Raw genomic sequence first — 19,776 nt, forward strand, 5'->3', positions numbered from 1 at the left:
CACAGCAATGATACATGGATTTAAAGAGGATAATTGTATTGAGTGCGTCAGAATTTTTCCATTGACACTTACATGACATACTTTGCACAAGATTTGTTGCAATTGTCTAACTGGCAATATCAATGATATACGTGATCATATTTCAATCACAAAGCATCACAGGGGGCAAGCATAAGTGCCTTAATCTTGCTGTCATATAGCCTCTTCTTGCATTTGTGCGGGACAGCAGCAGATGGGATCATGCCAATTAATACCCCGAGCACAAGGCTTTGCTGTACAAACAAACCTTTCCTGTGGTTCGTAAAAGAAAGCAAACAATTCCCATCAGCCCTCAGATGTTGCATTGTGTTTCAAGTTAAAGAACCTCAAAACTTGAGTCAGAGTTCTGCTGAAGCTAATGTTTTGCCTGCTTGCCACCCAAAACTGAAAATCAAGCCAGAATCACACAAAACTCAACAACAAATCATGGGGTAACCCTGGCTTTGGGAAAGGAAAGAGAACTTTGCGCTTAAGACTCTCAGTGCACATCTGGACCAAGTCATTAGTGCTAAGCTGTGGTTAAATCAGTGTGAGAAGAGAATTAGAACCTCCATCATATTAGCACAGATCTACCACTGAAACATCCAGCCAGCTCCCTGAATGATAGCTGTAGGAGCTGTTCTGTAACAATGCACAACACTGGTTTCTAGATAACACTGTAGAAAGTCATACCAGGATGGATTCAACTAGATGATGACAGCATTTTTGGGAAGGGTAAGGAAGAACACCATATCCAATTCAAGATGTAAGAGGAATTGAAGTATAACATGACTTGGAATTTACAGGGAAACTGGAGCCAATACATAAACTCCTGCAAAAAAAAAAATGTAGTGGAATCTTTAATAACCTCAAGCTGTCAGGAGACTAGGCCCTCTGAATTGCATCTTATCTAATATGCAGTGTTCTTTAACCCTATGATTGACCTTCAGTCTAGACCTCAGAGAAGAATCAATCTGAGCCCTAATGTAAAATACATGCCCCCTACAAAAAAACAGCTCTACCTCTATGAGATGACTCCAAAACCTAGTCACCTGTGCCCTGATTCTCTACTGACTTGTGGAGACATTTTACACTTGTGCTGAGTCAGTGAAGATCGGCTGCAAACCACCGTTCTGATGTAGCAGTACTTTGCACAGATGTCACCAAGGACACAAGAACAAAGGCACTGGACAACAAGCCCTTTGGCTAAATTTATACACTGAAGTGTTTCACATCAGACACCTAAATCAACATTTATGCACCTCCCATTCCCCATTAAGCTGTAGGTTTTCGATACATCTAAATATCAAGCCATTTATTTAGATGATTATTGCAGATTCAGGTAGTTAACTGCAAGTATCTAAGAATGTGTCTGCATTGCATCAGAGGTTAGGCGTACTCGGGCTATCTTTAATCTGGTGAGCACAGCTAAAAATAGCAGTAAAGACATGGCAGCATGGACCATGGACCATCACTTATCTACCTAGGGTTCCAAGTGGGCTTGTACTACTCACACCACACCAGGGTCCATGCCAACACATCTTCACTGCTATTTTTAGCAGCACTAGCTAGATTAAAGCTAGCACTGGTAAGCATACCTGAGTTGCAATCACACTTCTGACTGTCATGTAGACATACGTTGGGAAAATTTAGCCTGAGGGCTCATTTACACCCGCAAATTGAACCCGTTTAATTAAAGATGGAGGCAAACTCATGTGTCAACACTTATTTGAGTTTAAACCTGGCTTGTTTTGGTGAAGTTTACATCAGTTAGGAATTGGTCCAAAGTCAACTGAAATAAGCAACTCTTAAACCAAAATAAGAGGGTCTGCAGCCTTTTGCATGAGTTTAACTAAACTAGTTTAAGTTACGCCAGTGCAACTTCTTCCTTGTCCTATGATAAGCCCTTACTCTGTAGAGGTTGAAAAGATTTATTAGGTCTTTTTAATCCATCCACTGGCGCTACAACGTTGTAGCAGAGTGGAGCAGCAGGGCTGTCCAATAAAGCAAGATCCAGCTCAGTGGGCTTAAAAAAAAAAAGAAAATAAAATTTCTTTTATATTTAAAAGAAACAAAGAGGAAAATACCCCAAGAAATGACATATAGGGTGACCAGCCAGCATGTGTGAAAAATCAGGACAGGGGGTGGGGGGTAATAGGAGCCTATATAAGAAAAAGACCCAAAAATCGGGACTGTCCCTATAAAATCAGTTGTGTGGAAGGGACAAGGGCAGGGCTGGGGGGAGTACAGCTGCACCATGGGAGGAGCTGCCAGTGCAGGGTGGGATTCCTGGGAGCAACAGCCTCACATTCTATTCCTTTCGCCACTGTGGTTTCCAGGAGAGTCCTGCAGTTTACTGAATACTAGGGTGACCAGATAGAAAGTGTGAAAAATCAGGACAAAGGGTGGGGGGAGTATAGGCACCTACATAAGAAAAATCCCCAAATATCAGGACTGTCCCTGTAAAATCGGGACATCTGGTCACCCTAGTGGATACCGATTTCTATCCACAGATCCCTGCATCCACGGATATACATTTTTATCTGTGTAGGTCTCTACAGACAAGCTTCTGAAAGCTGAGATCCTTATCTAATCTGGAAATCAGGCCAGAAGTGCCATAGAACTAGCCATTTTGATGGTATTTCAGCACTCCTGTTTCAAGTCTAAGCCCTGCACTAGAAGTGCAGAGAAGTACAAGTGTTATTGATATAACATCGTAAACCCCTGGAGGCAAGGCAGATATATGAATGAGCAGAAAATGCATTGTACTTGATAAAAGAAATGAATTCAAGATTTATTGTGAATGAAACTGGAATAGAAATAAACAAAAGTGAAAAAGAGAACAAAAGATTTATTTTAAAAATGTGAACTCAGGTACCATTAAGAAGATTGAATAGACAAGTCAAGTCTTGGTCTATAGGGGAGCAGTAGAAATATGTCTTGAACTGCTACAATCATCAGTGTTTTCACATGCGACCAAGTAACCCCATGTTATTTCTATCTGCTTCTGTTGGAATCATATGCATTAATGCCATGGTATAAAAACTCACACAGCTACCTCGTAAGAAGAGAGGAACATAAGACTTCAGTTTTCTCAAGATAAATCTCTTTGCCACTGGAATAACTGCTGCCATCCATTTCTTAGTGTTGATCAGTAATAGAATCTGTTCCAACCTGCATTTCTAGACATGAATACATCAAGTAGGAGATGGGAGAATATTTATGCTTAGGGATTCAAAAAAAGCAGAGACTAGGTGTTCCAGAAGAGATGCAATTTCTGACAGGTGTAGAGAATGTGTGAGCGGTTGGCAGATTGCTGTCAGCATATCCAACACTTGCAGTGCCTGACCAGTCTATGCTTTGGGAAGTCTCAAAGCATTTATTTCTCCATTTTAATGAGCACCTGCCCACAGAAAACTGGGCACTTTTGCAAATTTAAAAATACCCAGTCCAAAATAATAGACTATGTGTACAAAGTATACTGGCCTCAGTTGCGCATTAAGACCCAGACACAAGATTACTTCTGGGGGAATTCTGCGCCAAAAAATTAAAAATTCTGCACCCAATATTTTCAAGTTCTGCTAAATTCTGCATATTTTATTTCTCAAAATAACACAATATAATGACACTGGTTTCAATTAATTTTGGTCATTTATTTCACAGTATCTGTCAGCAAGTATGTCTGTAACAATACAGATAACAAAAAAGATTCAGGAAATAGATTCCTTGCTAGGCATATTAATACAGAACTCTAGTAATAATTCATTTAAACTACAGTACAGAACCATATTCACCGCACCCCTCAAAAGCAAAGGAAAGGTTTGTGGGAGTCAGGGCTAATGGAGGAGCTGAGGGAGAGGGAAGTATTTGCTGGGAAGGAGTCTGGGTGTGAACTTGGAGGGTTGATGGGTCTGGGTGGGAAAAGTATGAAACAGGTTTTTTGGGGGGAGTGGGGAGGGATTGTTAGGAAGCTTCCCCCATGCTGACCTTGGCTGTCCCCTAGCGTCTCCAATCCAGTCAGGCACATTTTCCCCTGTCCCCACCTGTCCCTGCACTCCCATGTGTCCTTTTACCCCCTGTCCACATGTGGCCCTCCACCCCCACTCAGACACCTCCCCCCCCATCCCTCTGTGTCACTGCACTCCCTCTCCCTCTCCCCATGTGTCTCTGTGCCCTTACTCAATCACCTCCTGTCTCTATGTGGCCATGCACCCACTCTTCTGTTGCCATGTGGCCCTGCAGCTCCCTTTTCGGCCCTGCGCTCCACTCCCAGTCCCTGTTCCAGTCAGTCCTCCCCTACTAGCCCTTACAAGCCCCTTCCTGACCCCACAGCAGCCCTTGTATCCTGACCTGGCCTGACAGGCGCTGTGAAGAAGAAACTACAGGCTCTTTCTGTTCCCTAGCTGGCCAGAAGCTGCTGCTCTGTTCTATTGCCATAACACCCTCTCGTGGGCCAAAGACAGAACTGCAGCAACTTTCCAGCAGAAGCATTTTTTGGTGCAAAAAATTAAAATATGTGCAGCTCATTAATTATACACACATGCAGTGGCAGAGAATTCTCCCAGGAGTACAAGATGCACTTAAGTTTGTTTATAGTTTCAACCATATGAATAGTACCACTGATGTCAACCGGGGTAGTATCCTGCATCCTTTTAAGAGGCTCAGGTGCGGAGCAGCAAGCACAGCCTCCTCCTGCAATCCTACCAGAGTTTCCACTGCCATGGTGAAAATCTGCATCATCCCAGTGCAAGGATGTGCATTTAGGCCCAATCTCATGCTTAATTTTAAGACCATGAGTGCATGCTTTGAGGCCCAGAGAGCGTAACTGACTTGCCCAAGGTCAGGCAGAAAGTCTGCCGTGGAGCAGGGAATTAAACCTGTGTCTCTTAAGTCCAAGATGAGAGCCTTACCCACAGGCCCATCCTCCTATCACACAACGATCCAACAATTTGCCCTTCCTTGCTTGCTCAGCTAACATTTCAGCCCAGCAACAGGAATCTCCTTCAGGTACCTGTCTAGGATACCATTATTTAAACCATCATAATGCGCTACCCTTCCAGGATCCGCAGAAGCAGCTCTGGAATTCCCATCCCAACACATGTGGGAAATTGTATTAGTATTCATGGTGCCCTTGCTCTTTCTGACTCTGCAGTGATGGTAATGAAAACTCTTGGGAAAACATTTTAAGTGCTTGCTAGTTGGCTGATTAATTGGACATTCACACTCCCCATTATAAAAGAAGTTAGAGGTAGGCAGAAATTAGCCACTTGCTATCATGAACTGTATGGAAAATGCGTTCTCCTTTTGCAACGTGATTTGGTGTCTTGCATGGGTTATTGATACTCTTTTGTAAAACAGTCCTGATTTTGCCATTTTCCACACTATACAGGCCAGTGGATAACTAAGAGGTAAGAAACTTTGTTTTTAATTATTTCTGTTCCCTCTCCTATATGGCATGTGTTTTGCATGATCAGACTTATGTCCACCAGGCTACCAGAATGCAGCTATTTCGTAGACATTTTAGGATGACTCTACTATAATCCTATCACAGAATCTAGCATTCTGGCAGCATTTTGACTATAAGGTTTGCTGTACTGGAGAGACCATTGGTTTGTCTTGCCTGGCAATGTCCACTACCTGATGCTTTAGAAGATTTTGCTAATCAGCGATGGAGTTATTTTGGTTAAATCACCCCCTTCCAAATTAAAGTAGGGATGGATTTGACCCATTATTCTCCTAGCCCATTGAGTTTCAGTTCTAGTTTCTCATATACTAGACCCTCTGTACACTATGATATCTCTGCTTAGCTCCCCAAGATAAAAACTACCTCTGGAGGAAGTTTCCACTTTTAGAAATTCTCTTTAATACCACTATGTTACATCGAATGTAAGATGGAGCTCCGAAAGCACTTAGTAAGAAAGTCCAACCCCTGGCTGAGTATTAGAATGAGACTAGCCTTTGCAAAAATCAGCTTTTGACAACTGCTTTTAAATTGTTCTGGGTTCAGCCTTTTCAACAACAAGTGAATACACACAACAGCTGACATCTCCTAACAGATCTTCAGTTCAGTGCTGTGCCAAAGGGTACATATTTTCTATTATACACAGCACAGGGATTCCATTCCAATATAAGCTATTGACGTTTTCAGCTGAGGCAGGTAATTGTTCCTGTGTTCACAGAGGTCCTAAATACTCAGATTGTCTCTATTCTTTCAATTCGGTTTAGCATCTGGGGTCTGTCTCAGCTGAAGTTGGATGCAGTGAGGACCCTCCATTTTCTGCACTTTAGGAGGTTGCTATTTGCACTGTAAAATCATTTTTCGATTCATAACCACTTCTGAATCTTTGCATCACTTTGTCAAGAGTTGAAGTCCAATTTTCCTTTAAAATTGAATGTATAACAGCTTATCAGCTACCCGCATTCCAAACCCTTGAACGGCTCACTTTTCAAGACTTATTGCAAGATTGTTTTTATGTACGTGCATGACATTTTTTATTTCTGATTTTGTTCTCTAACTTCATTCTTCGTTTATACAAGAATCCTGAATATTCTCTAATGCAGTAAACTAGCCATTGTTCAACTCCAAGTATAGAGGAAACAGTAAGACACTGAGGGCCAGATTCTTAGCTGGTGTAAATCAACTTAGCTCCACTTATTTTGGGACTATGTTGATTTATGCCAGATAAATACCTGGCCCAGATCATTTGGGTCTAGAGTTTGTTGCAATTCCAATTCACTCAGTCCCTACCACCACACCCCAATTCTTTTTTAACATTGGATTTTTTTAAATAAATTCTGTGTATAAAATGTAAATTGAAAACTTTCTCCAAATGCTTGATCTGTCACTAATCAAAATAAGAATCTTTCTATTTTTAAAAAATTTCAAATAATTAAACAATCTCCTTAAACTGACCTCCAAAAATAATTTTTTAAAATGTCTTATTTGGAAAACAGAATGATAAGCAAATAAATAAATAAATAAATAAGTTACCAAAACCAAAATGAAATTTATTTTGAAATTTAAAAGTTTGTCTTTAAATGTTTATTTTATGTTTTAGATCAGCTGCACTTGGATCCACTCTTTTCATGTCCCAATCTATTCTATAGCACAAAAGTCTATGCTTTTGGTATTCTCATACCATTGAGAAGCAGAGGATACTAGAAATTTCACAGAGCTTATTCTGGTAAGATTTTTAACCCTGTTAACATGAAGTACAGAGATTTTGGTTAGCATCCAAGGTATGTATATATATATATTTGTTTTGTGATAGTATCAAAAAGACCCAGCCAGTTTCATGGCCCCATTATGCTAAGCATAATACACTCAGTGGTTTGAGAGTGGCCTGCTAAACCCAGGATTATGAGTTCAATCCTTGAGGGGGCCATTTAGAGATCTGGGGCAAAAATCTGTCTGGGGATTGGTCCTGCTTTGAGCAAGGGATTGGACTAGCTGATCTCCTGAGGTCCCTTCTAACCCTGATATTCTATGACATGTAGAGATAGACTCAGAGTAAAACTTTTCAAAAATACCCAAGGTCCAGATCTGCAAAAGGACTTAGGCCTTGTCTACACTACAGAGTTAAGTCGACTTACATGATCGATCATAAGTCACTTTAATTACATTGATTGTGCACATCTACATGATTCTCTTGTGTCAGTGGAATGCATCCACAGTCGTTGCTCTTGCATTGACAGAAAGAGCATTGCATTGTGGGTAGCTATCCCACTGTACAACTTGCCACCGTCTGCCACTGGGAGCTCTGGGGGCAGATCGCAGTGCATCATGGGGGCATGCTCACCATCCCATGATGCAGTCCCATTATTCCATGGACTTCTAACTTCATTTCATGCTGTTTTTCAACAACCCTTTTAAACTGTATACTCACCATCTCTTCCTGAAAGCATGGATCCTCAACTGCTGAAGAGTCTGGTGATGAGCATAATGAACACAACATGGCTGGGCTTGCATATTTCATGAGCTGCAAAACAGAGAATGAATCAATGGTGTCTGTCCTACTGTGTGCCATGGAAACAATTCAAGACTTCCGCTGGCATTCGTGGAATAGCTGCACACAGTAGATTGTTGGTACTGGGAAACAGCCACTGAGTGGTGGGATTGCATCGTGATGCATGTATGGGATGACAAGCAGTGGCTGCAGAATTTTTGGATGTGCAAATCCACCTTCCTGGAACTGTGTGCACAGCTCGCCCCAACACTGCAGTGCCAGGACACCAGAATGAAAGTTGCCCTCACTCTTGAAAAGAGAGTGGCAATTGCTCTTTGGAAGTTGGCAACTCCAGACTGTTATCAGTCAGTTACAAATCAGTTTGGTGGAAAGAACACCCTTGGGATTGCCGGGATGCAGGGCCGGCTCCCAGCACTAGCATTCTGAGCAGGTGCTTGGGGTGGCAATCTGCAAGAGGTGGCAGTCTGTTTGTTTTTGCCCCAAGCAGTGTGCTGAATTGCCACCGCGGACGGCAGGGGAAGTCCATGTGATGTTAGGGCGGCACGCGCGTTCCCGCAGCGACGGCAGTTCGGCAGCAGCTTCTATGTTCAGCTGTCCACAGCGGCACAGCTTCTGTCTTCTGGCTGAAGACAGAAGCTGCCGCTGAATTGCCATTGCCTCAGAAATGTGCGTGCTGCCCTAATGGCACATGGACTGTCGCCATCAGTGGCGGCAATTCGGCACGCTGCTTGGGGTGGCAAAAACAGTAGAGCCGGCCCTGCTGGGACGCAAGTGTGCATGGCCATTAATCGCCTCCTGCTATGAAGCACTGTGACTCTTGGTAATGTGTAGGAAATAATTGATGACTTTTTGAGGCAATGGGATTACCTAACTGTCGTGGGGCGATAAATAGAACGCATGTCCCAATTATGGCCCCAGACCATCTTGCGATGGAGTTCATCAACCGAAAGGGCTACTTCTCCATGATCTTGCAGGCACTAGTGACTCATTGGAGCCATTTCGTTGACATCAATGAGAGGTGGTCAGGGAAGGTGCATGATGCACACATCTTTTGGAACACTAGACAGTACAGAAAGCTGCACACTGGGACTTTCTTTCCAGACCAGAAGATTCCAATGGAGGATGTTGAAATGCCTTCCCCTTGCTCTTGTGACTCATGAAGCCTTACACCAGGAACCTAGGCAGCAGCAAGGAACATTTCAACAACAGGCTCAGCAGGTGTTGGAATGATCATTGAATGTGCCTTTGGACAATTAAAATGTTGCTGGCACTGCCTTTTTTGGCCAGTTAAACCTCAAGGAGGAAAATATTCCCATTGTCATTGTATCCTGCTGTACTCTGCATAATATTTGCAGAGCAAAGGTGGGAAGGTTTCCCTGGGGTGGAGCCCTGAGGTTGATCGGCTGGCTGCTGATTTTGAGCAGCCATATTCCAGGGCAATTAGAGGGGCACAGTGGGTGGCTGTTCGAATCAGGGAGACTTTGAAGGAACATTTTGACAATGATTTCCAGTAATGTGTCTAAGCATTCAGCCAGGCAATGTTTATTTGCTACCCTGAATGACTCCTGTAATGCTTGCTTCCTGAGCTTTAATTGTAGTGAAAAAAAAATGTTCCTGCCTATAGCCACTTTGTTTGAATGTTTGCACCAACTAACGTGTATATGGCAAAAATAAAGAATTAATGTGTATCACAGAATAAAGTTTAATAACAGGACAAACCACATTTTTTTCATTAAACAGGGAACATGAAAATGAGGAACAGTGTCTCCATTACTTCTCTCACAGCTGTGTGTAACTCCACCTTTCACTGAGAAATCAGTCCCTAGGGAAGGCAAGCACAGAGTACTGGGAAGGATTGGGAACATGCAAGGAATGTGGTGGAGGAATTTAGGGAGGGCATGGAACAGAGTTCTGTATTGGCTGCCAGAAGTCTTGTGCATGGATGTGCTGACTGCAGCATGATGAGAGACTTGAGCATCTTTGTCTGGTCCTCCAGAAGCTTAATCATCTGCACCTGGTCATCTCTCTTTTTCAGGCTATCCAGCCTGAGTTTTTCATTAAATTGTCTCCCTCCTCGCTCTTGCTTCACGATATGCTGTATCTGTTGACTGCAACACTTCACAAAACATATCCTCCTTATTTCTCCTGGTATGTCGTCTTATCAGAGGGGCGTGTGGAGGAGTGGGTCCACAAGGGCACATCAGAAGATGCCAAATAAACAATGAACAGAGGCAGTATTGTGAGTATGCTCACAGCTGTGAATCACATTTACATACACCTCTTTCTCACTGTCTCTTGGGTAGCACATAGGTTGGCACGAGTCCCAAATATGGGGAATTTGGTGGGGAGAAGGAAGGAGAAGGGGGAATTAGCAAGAAGTGACAAAGGCTCTGAATGGTTTGTGAAGAAGGTTGCTACAAGCTCCCAGGGACACTATTCTGTATATTGTTACCCTTTTCCATAGGCCAGGGTAATCAAACCTGATATCCCACTCCTAAGGTAACTCAGAATGCAAGGGTGCATCTCCTGCATCTCTGTGGCTTCAGACCAGCTCCGTATGCTGCTCACCTGTGTGCCTTTCTGAGCCCTGCAGAAATAATTGCCAGGTGATGCAGCAAACTTTTCTACAGCAGGGTGAGAAACAAGGCAGCTCTGCCAAGGAACTTTTGGAAGACAACTGCAGAATACCTATAGGAAAGTTTCCTAGAGATCACTGTGGAGGATTTCTGGGACATTCCTGTGTACATTAACGAACTTTTTCCGACAGGCCCCCCCCATTGTGTAGATGCACAGGCTCTGTTGTTAATTTCTGTCACTTATCCCTCCTCTATCATATAACCAAGTAAATAAGACCTCAATTTCCATACTCCATGCAGAATCAAAACAAAATGATCCCTACTTACCGGAGCTCCCCACTCCTGTATCATGGGCACTAGACCTGGAGTGCTGGGACTGGCTAGACCCCTCTGGAGTCAAAACCAGGTCCTGACTCACCACACCACCAGACGACTCTGCCGTGTGCTCCATATTATCCTTCAGTTCCACTTCCTCATCCACCACTTTGTCCTGGGGATTGAGTTTGCTGGCCACTGCCTCTAGTCCCCGCAAAGTATCCACGGGGCTCTTGGTGGTTAGTTTGAACTCCGCTGCCCTGAAGGAACACAGGTATGTGCCCCTCCCACCCTTAAAGTCCGGGGAGTTTTTAAAATTCCTCTTCCTGTTTGCTCAGCATGGACAGTTCATACAGCATCTTCCCAGCTGACCATGCTGGCTTTCTGCATCAGATGTGCTCCCACATGGAGTACACTGGAGCTGTTGGAACTGCTGGGAGGCTGTGCAGTTGCAGCTTCTCCCCACCCACTTTGATACCTATGGACTGATTGCTCATGGCACGCAGGAGAAGGGGCATGAAATGGACACACAGCAGTGCCAAGCTAAAATCAAGGAGCTGAGGCAGGTGTAACAGAAGGCAAGGGAAGTCAACTATCACTCTGGTGCAACACCAAAGACCAAAGCGGTCAGGATGGGCACTGTGAGACACCTCCTGGAAGCTAATTAGGGTGACATAACCAAGCACAGTGTCTATATTGACACTGCATCACTCCAACTACATCACAAAAAGCCCTGTGCCCCTCATTGAGGTGGCTTTATTGTGTTGGCACAGAAGGGTTTTACATCAGCAGGAGGAGTGTTTCAGTGTGTACATCTCCAGTGTTCTGTGTAGGAAAGCTGACTTTTGTTGACAAGATTATGTGGTGTAGAAAAGGCCTAAGGCACCGAACTCCCTTTGAGGGGCAGTGCTTAGAACATACCCCTTTCCTTGATATCTGCTACTGACTACCTTAGGTGGCTCCCCGCCTACTGTGCTGGCTTTTGTGGATCCCATTCTTAGCTCTGGTCTACACTGGGGAGCAGGAGGGGGAAATTGATCTAAGTTACACAACTTTAGCTACATGAATAATGGTGCTGAAGTTGATCTAAGTATGTCAACTTACCGTCGTGTCTTCACCCCGGTGACTCAACTGCTTCTGCTCCCCCATTGACTCCACTGTGCCTCTTGCAGCACTGGAGTACAGGAGTTGACAGGAGAGCGCTCAAGGGTTGATTTATTGCATCTAGACTAGACGCAATAATTTGATCCCCGCTGGATCGATCGCTGCCTGCAGATCCAGCGGGTAGTGAAGACATACCCAGAGGTGCCTGCCTCTCCCTGTGCATTGTATAGGGAGCCTGAGCACCTAACTCAGGATTTGTGTATTCTACTGTGTGGCTAGACACCTATAAGATAGGTGCTGCAATGCTCAGCATTGCAACACCTAAGTCCCTTTGTGGATCTGGGCCTAAGTGATTTAGTAGCAAGATTTAAGCTTCAAAGTGTCTAAGTCACTTTTGAAAATGGGACTTGGGCTCCAAAGTGACTTAGTATCTTTTGAAAATTTTACCCAAGGTTCCTTACCCAGTGAGTTTATAATTTAAATATAAAGAATAGACACACAGTAATAGACAACATACATTCAAAATATTACAGGTATTAGACTTGTTAGTTGCATTTTTTCTTTTAGTTTATTCCTTCCCTCAAACCATCTTTCCTCCTGCCCTTTCCATACAGGAGCTGAACTCAATGAAGGCTTTCTCTTGATAGCAGTGGGAGATGGAGCTGACCCTATGCCTTCAAACCTTGTCAGGTTTTCCCTTCTCTAGCAGTCACCCTGGAGTTTGCTACTTGTGAATCAGTTCAGCCTGTCAACCTTCAGTTATTAAGTGTTTGATGAGTTAGTTGCAGAAAAGCTTGTTATGTAACAAATTATATAACCGATCTTATCATTCCCAAAGAAGAGAAAGTTTGCAGCAACCATCTGGGAAATAAATGCTTGAATCCTCTGCCGTTTTTTTTATAGTTGTTTTTTTGTGTAACTGATATTTTGTACATGAATCACACACACAAAGATCAGCTAGAATGCAATGCTAGCTGAAACTGATTTCCTTCAACGCTGTCATTCCCGAAGTGCCTGAATGAAAGCAATATTCTCTTATGAATGATGCATACGATCCATTATACATGAGCAGTGCGCTTTTCATCTGAACAGCACAAAAGCCCTCCACACACAACGAAGCTTTAATTACTCATCTCCTGTTTTGCTTCTCTGGTTGACTCAGCAAAGGTATTACAGGGTTAGGCACTCTTTAGGAAGTATTTCTTGTGGTGACGTGGAAACCGATATGTGACTGTGGCTGAGGGTCACATGGCCGGGGTTACACCACTTCATTTTGAGAAGCAGTTTGGCATGCTGGACTGTGCACACAAACAACTTTTGAGGTTGACTCCCAGCTTTGCTCTTGACCTGTTGCAATTATGCAATTTCCACTGGGCCTGATCCTGTGAAGTGCGAGGTTCCTTCAGCTCCCATTGAAATTGATGGAGACTGAGTGGTTAGCATCATGTAGTTTTGTGCTAATTACACTGCTCTACAGCCAAAATGCTTCTGAAATAAATGTAGTCCAACTTTACTAATTCTGGGTCACTGAGAACGAAAATGATGCTTAAAATTGTTGATTGGCTCTAGTTTTCAAGATATGCTATTGGGTCAGTATATACAACCCTTGACTTGGGAATGGCAGAGGATAAGTGAGTTATAAAGGGAAAGGATCTCAATTTAAAACAGAAATGACTAAAATACATCTTTGACTGGATCTATGAATAAATCTATGACTGGGTTTGGACAGTACTTGCTTTTTAGGCAAAACAATGAATGATGCAATTTGAAGCTGGTATTGCATCATACATGATATGAATTGCATCATGTTATTCCTAGAAGTCATGGATGATGCAATCATAACCAAGCTTACATCACTCTGCTGAACAATTTGCCCTATATCAGCTCTAGAAATCATACAGTGTCGTGCTCTCTTATTTGTCAGTGTTTGATTTTGCAAAGGGACACATTTCTGTTTAGCCAAAGTGAGTAGAGATGCCTCGTACTTGTGTGAACAGTGCAGATAAATTCTGCTATGTTTGTGGTGAAGTGACTTTTGCATCACAAAAGCGCAGTATAACCACTATGGTTAAGAAAACCTATCACCTTTATTTTGGCTGCAAAATTGGAGATCAGGACAAGAGGTGGGCCCCACACATATGCAGCAACACTTGTGCAACAAATCTTCACCAGTGGTTGAACAGGAAAAGGAAATCTATGCCTTTTGCAGTGCCAGTGATTTGGAGAGAGCCAACAGATCATACCAGCAATTGTTACTTCTGCATGGTGCCTCCAGTTGGGAAAGGTGTGTCAAAGAAGAAAAAGTGGACTGTGCATTATCCAAACATTCCATCAGCTATACGCCCAGTACCCCACGGAGAAGGACTGCTGGTTCCTGATGCACCAGAATCATTCTCACTTGAGTCAGACGAGGAAGAGGAAGAGGATGAAACTTCTGGTCCTGAACCATCAATGTCACAGGACCCACATTTTCTCCCATCCTCCTCCTCTGAACCACACCTCATAACACAAGGTGAACTGAATGACCTTGTCAGGAATTTGGAACTACCCAAGAGTAAGGCAGAGCTGTTGGGCTCCAGACTACAGCAGTGGAATCTCCTGGCAGGCTATCAGGGCAAATGGAGCCCATCAATGCTTGCAGACTATTGCTGGACAGTGACAAGAGATGCTCCATTTAATGAATACAAGAGACAAGCCAAGAAGCGCCGAGTAGACACTGAATAGGACTAAGCTATGTACATGATAGTTTTTTGCCTTTTGTTTCATAATAAATTTTATTTATATAACCCTTTTGCTGATTTTTAAAGTGTAACATAAACAGGACAGGTGAAATATTATCATGTAAAGCAACCATAAACACATGAAAAGACCTAGGTTTACAATTTATGATTAAAACTCTACTATCTACACAATATACATAGACATAAAATGTAAAAACGTAAATATCTTAGAAACAGTAGCCAATCAGTTGTTTTAATTGTCATATTTGAATTCAGCACGTCAAAATACATAATAAATATCACATTTTATCTCTGAAGCAGACGACTTCTCAAAAATTGTAGACCAGTGTTACAAGGGAGTCGCATCTTATGCGGGGGTTAGGTTCTGAAGTCAGTGCATAAGGCGATAATCACGTATAGTCAAATGCTCATTGAGTGGAATGGTAGGCGGAATCGCCCGCACTGTAGGTACAGTATTAAAATTGTTATTTTTCTCTTTTTTGTTTTGTTTTGCCGAGCGTGTATAGTTAAAATCTCATAAGTTAAATGCGCCTATGATGCGACTCCACTGTATAGCCAAATTGCATGTTGAATGGTGCCTACACCAGGAGTAGTCCCACTGAAATCAATGCTATTATTTCTGGAGTAAGTTATTACTCAGGGTGAGTAAATGTACCCCAGTCTGACTCTAAATCTACAGCACCAATGAAATTCCATTAACTCTGAAACTGGGGGCATAAGTAATCAACAAGCAAAAGGACACCAACCAGTGGGAAGAGGGAAAATTTTGCCTGAGGACCCCGAGGAAAGACCTTTTATCAGCTACCATGCGATCCTTAATGCGAAACAGGGCCTTAGTTTTAGAGCTTAATCCAGCTTCCACTGATGTCAATGAGAATTGGATCAGACCCATATTCAGGAAAATGAACAACACTGAATTTGTTTGCCTCAGAAGAGTGAAGGGCTAAGTTGACCCAGCCAACCTTCAAAGCAATCAGTGCCAGTTGTGGCCTTTGTTATATGGACACTTGTCCATTAAGAATTGGAGCCAGACCAGTTGATGGTTTAATTAGGCTACCAAACAAACATCAGTTGGTACAATTTTTCATCTACTACCAATCTGAGGAGAGTGGGTGTGAACCAGTGACTTAGTTTTTTCACACACTAGCACCATGGCAGCTAAGTACAAGAGACCATAAGCTAATTTGCTGTTCTGTTTTAGTAACAGTTCAATAATAAGAAAAAGAATTTGTGATCATATTGGTAAGTAAATGTCTGGCTTATCTTGCAGCAATGAATTATCAGTTGCTTCCTGCAGATATATAAAATGTGCAAAATTATACTTTTTGCTATATATAAAAATTGAAAGAGTAAATACATGTTTATTTGTAAAAAGATAGTAAATTACTTTCATTTCCTTCAGCACATGGAATTTACAGGTAATTTTACCCTTATAGTTTTGTAAAATATACTGTGCATGTCGTCTTATATTAACTGTAACGTCCTTACAGCACAAAGAAAACAGCTACCACCCCCTCACGCCCTCCAGAAAAAAAAATCTTATCTGAATACCGCTATCACAATTTTGGCAAAGTTCCCAGACAGAGATAAAGGAACATGGGTACCTGAACTTAATATCCAAAAATGACTGCATGGAGTTCTACCAATTTTTATCTCATCAGCATTCAGTTCAATTGCTTTAGCCAGCAATGAAAAATAAAACAGTGTTTGGAAGGTTTTATATAAAATCAGACACCTTGAAAAAGTCAGTCCTTTGGTTGCTAATGTAGGTTTCAAACTGATATGCTTCAAAAGCTGAATAGTGACCCTTTAAACTTAAAAAAGCCTTGTGAAGGAGTTGCATGAGTTGGGGATCAGATTAATAACTCTATTTTTTATTGTTGGGATTCTCTAATACAAATGGCATTTCTAACTTCCCTACATCTGTTTACAACTGTTTAAAAACTATGTATAGTCAGAAAGAATAATTGAAAAAAAGTCAGAACTGCTTACTTTAAAAAATAAAAGCTAGTATTTTGCCTGTCTTAGCATTGCAAAGCCAGCATAGCCATGGGTGAGTGAGCTGGGATTTTTTCTGGATTGCACATCAACATTGGCAAAATTATCAGTCAACATCCACGAGTAGAAGCTTGAATCACTGGTGAAGACGACAATGACAGATCAATCACAATCTGACTTTCAGCTCCCAACCTGAGGTTGCAGCAAAGGCAGGTAGGGTGGGGGAAAGCTTTAGCTTTAGCATATTTGAGATGAGATAGAAGCAAAAGATAGAAGAGGTTGTGGACTCTCCATCATTGGAGACTTTTAAGAGCAGGTTAGACAAACACCTGTTAGGGATAGTCTAGACAATACTTAGTCCTGCCATGATTGCAGGGAACTGGACTAGATGACCTCTCGAGGTCCAGGGCCAGCTCCAGGCACCAGTGGAGGAAGCACGTGCCTGGTGTGGCACATGCTAAGGGGTGGCATTCCGTCCATTCTTAGGATGGCACAGTCCAAAGGAGGCATTTTTGGTTTTTTTTTTGCTTGAGTCGGCAAAAATGGTAGAGCTGGCCCTGTCAAGGTCCCTTCCAGTACTTTGATTCTATGAAAATTAAGATGGAATCACACTCATTTTTGCAATGTCGCTTTCTGACTGCTGCCTGTACATCCATTTTAGGGCCAGATTTTGCCATTTTTACTTATGTAGAGTTGTACCTTCCTGCGCAAATAATCTCATTGATTTCTCCCACAGATAATAGGTATCTAATGAGAGATGCCATGTAAATCTCTTGCAGTTAGTTGTGTAACTCAAATTATAGAAATCTGCACTGCATTATTGAAGGCTCAGGGTTGAAACTATGATGACAATGATGATGATGGAATGGGAGTTGTTGCAGCTGCATGTAACATCAAGTGAAACCTATGGCTTGGGCTATACTAGACGTCAGGCTACATGGTCATATTGTCACTTCTGGTCTCAAAATCCATGAATCTTGCCTTCTGTGAGTATGAAGAAGATGAAAGACCCCTTAGACATTTGTTCCCATTTCATGACCTGCACTGTATTCTTTTGAGCTGTTCTTTGTTATCAAAAGTAGGAATGAAATATAAATCAGCATAACTCAGGTAACTCAAATGTTGGTTTCCTTACACTGGGAACACCACTGAACTCTATTTCCCATGTAAAATTACAGAAGAAAAAGAAGAATCCGGCTCTTCCTCACTTATTTTCCACAGCCCTAGTTCGTTAGAGTGTGATTTGACTTTTACATTATTTAGTATTTGCAAGATACATCAGAAGCTCAACTCCCTTGAAAGCACCGTGGGGAAACTTTTTGAAGTTTGAATACGCAACGCAATTCTTGCTATTGAATTCCAATTGGGACCATAGAAACACAAAATGGACTCCGCTGTTTATTTCTTTCTGGTACAGCTATGGCAGGACATTAGCAGATTTAATACAAAATCATGAGACTTCTTGTAACCTTTTCATTTTAGACTTTCACAATCTCACTCCTAGAAATGCTAAAGACAGAATCATAATCACTGACGTATGACGTGTGATAAAGACTGACTCACTACCAGGCAGGAATCGAATGTACCCTATAGCATTCTACCCACTCTGCAAACCTTACATTAAAGAATTTCCTCTTTTTACCATCATACTGGGCTTAAGATTTTTTTTAACTCTTGGTTAACAGTACAGGCTTTCCACACTAGTTGTTACATTATATATTTGTACTAAAAGATTCTGCTAGTGTGTGTGTGTGTGTGTGTGTGTGTGTGTGTGTGTGTGTGTGTGTGTGTGTGTGTGTGTGTGTGTGTGTGTGTGTGTGTAAAATTGTGTAATACTTAAAGGTGGAAGTAGGTCAGTCAGTGGCTATTAGCCAAAAAGGTCAGGGATGCAACCCTATGCTCTGGGTATCCCTAAGCTTCTGACTGACAGAAGCTGGGACTGGATGACAGTGGATCTTTCAATAGATTGCTCTGTTCTGTTCATTCCCTCTGAAGCATCTGGCACCAGCCACTGTTGGAAGACATGGATAGGCCATTGATCTGACCCAGTATGGCCTTTCTTATATGCTTAGAGATCCCGGTCAAGGATCAGGACATTAAAGGCAGAGGGGTCTCTAAGGTTTAATATATATATATAAAAAGACAAAGTCAAATCCTGGTCCTAGAATAATTGTTCTCCAAATATGTCAGATTAAAGCTACAGCAAGAAATCATAAGTTAACAGTAAATATTGATTTGCGTATATGGAGGTTCCAGCATTTAATGATATCAAACTGTTTATAAAAATTAATTAGTTAAGCTTTGTAATGCCCCTGTCAGGTAGGTAAGTGCTCTCATCTTACACGTGGGTAAACTAAGGTCTTGTCTGTGCACTGACTGGCACCATTTTAATTAAAGTTTTTGGTAGACAAGTTCTCAGGTACTGGGGTCTGACCCCCACACACTCTGTTACACCAGGTTTACATCTGCGTAACTCCATTGAAGCCCAGGAAGTTACACCAGCATAAAATTTGCATCAGAGTGGGGAATCAAACCCAGAGAGTTTAAACATTTTAATTACAGCATTAAGCCACTGTGCTCTGTTAGGGGTCCTGCAAACACAGAGCTGCTGATGGTTTTGTGCAAGGCCTACAGAAGTTTGTAGACGTGCAGGCAGAATGTAGAGTCCTTAATTCCCCTAAAAAGGGGACTCCCCTGCAAAGTTGACCATCTTTGATGGCTGGTGGAGAGGAACAGGGCTATGGGATGTAAATATCCATTCCAGGCAGGGCGGTTATCATACCTCTTATTAGATTGCCCAGCATTTCCAGTTATAATCCCTGCTTTCAGTTGCTTATAACTTTGTTAAACTTTCAGCGTTTGGGCGAGATGTCTGCCTCCGGCTGAATTTCATTTGGAAAATGACAGCCAAAATGGTTTGGCTGTTTTCAAGAATGAGGGTAAAAGAAAAACAAAAAGCATGTCATTCTACCTAAATTTCTGGTGACCTTTTCTCTGAAAAGTTTTAGCTCCTACGTGGTTTAAAGCAGAGACTTGAAATTTGACAGGGGGTGGCCT

At 42.2% G+C, this 19,776-nt stretch overlaps 1 protein-coding gene and 1 long non-coding RNA gene across 2 annotated transcripts in view; one reads left to right on the plus strand and one right to left on the minus strand.

The window, feature by feature from the left end:
- The window catches only part of GHRHR (growth hormone releasing hormone receptor), a 1,095,940-nt gene that overhangs the window by 823,116 nt on the left and 253,048 nt on the right, over nucleotides 1-19,776 (minus strand). The window lies entirely within an intron of this gene.
- LOC127045972 (uncharacterized) lies at nucleotides 7,019-12,866 on the plus strand. The gene is made up of 2 exons (XR_007772889.1): nucleotides 7,019-7,202; nucleotides 12,595-12,866. It is a non-coding gene; the product is annotated as an uncharacterized LOC127045972 (long non-coding RNA).

Source organism: Gopherus flavomarginatus, chromosome 2 (genome assembly GCF_025201925.1).
Source record: "Gopherus flavomarginatus isolate rGopFla2 chromosome 2, rGopFla2.mat.asm, whole genome shotgun sequence".
Taxonomy (NCBI): domain Eukaryota; kingdom Metazoa; phylum Chordata; order Testudines; family Testudinidae; genus Gopherus; species Gopherus flavomarginatus.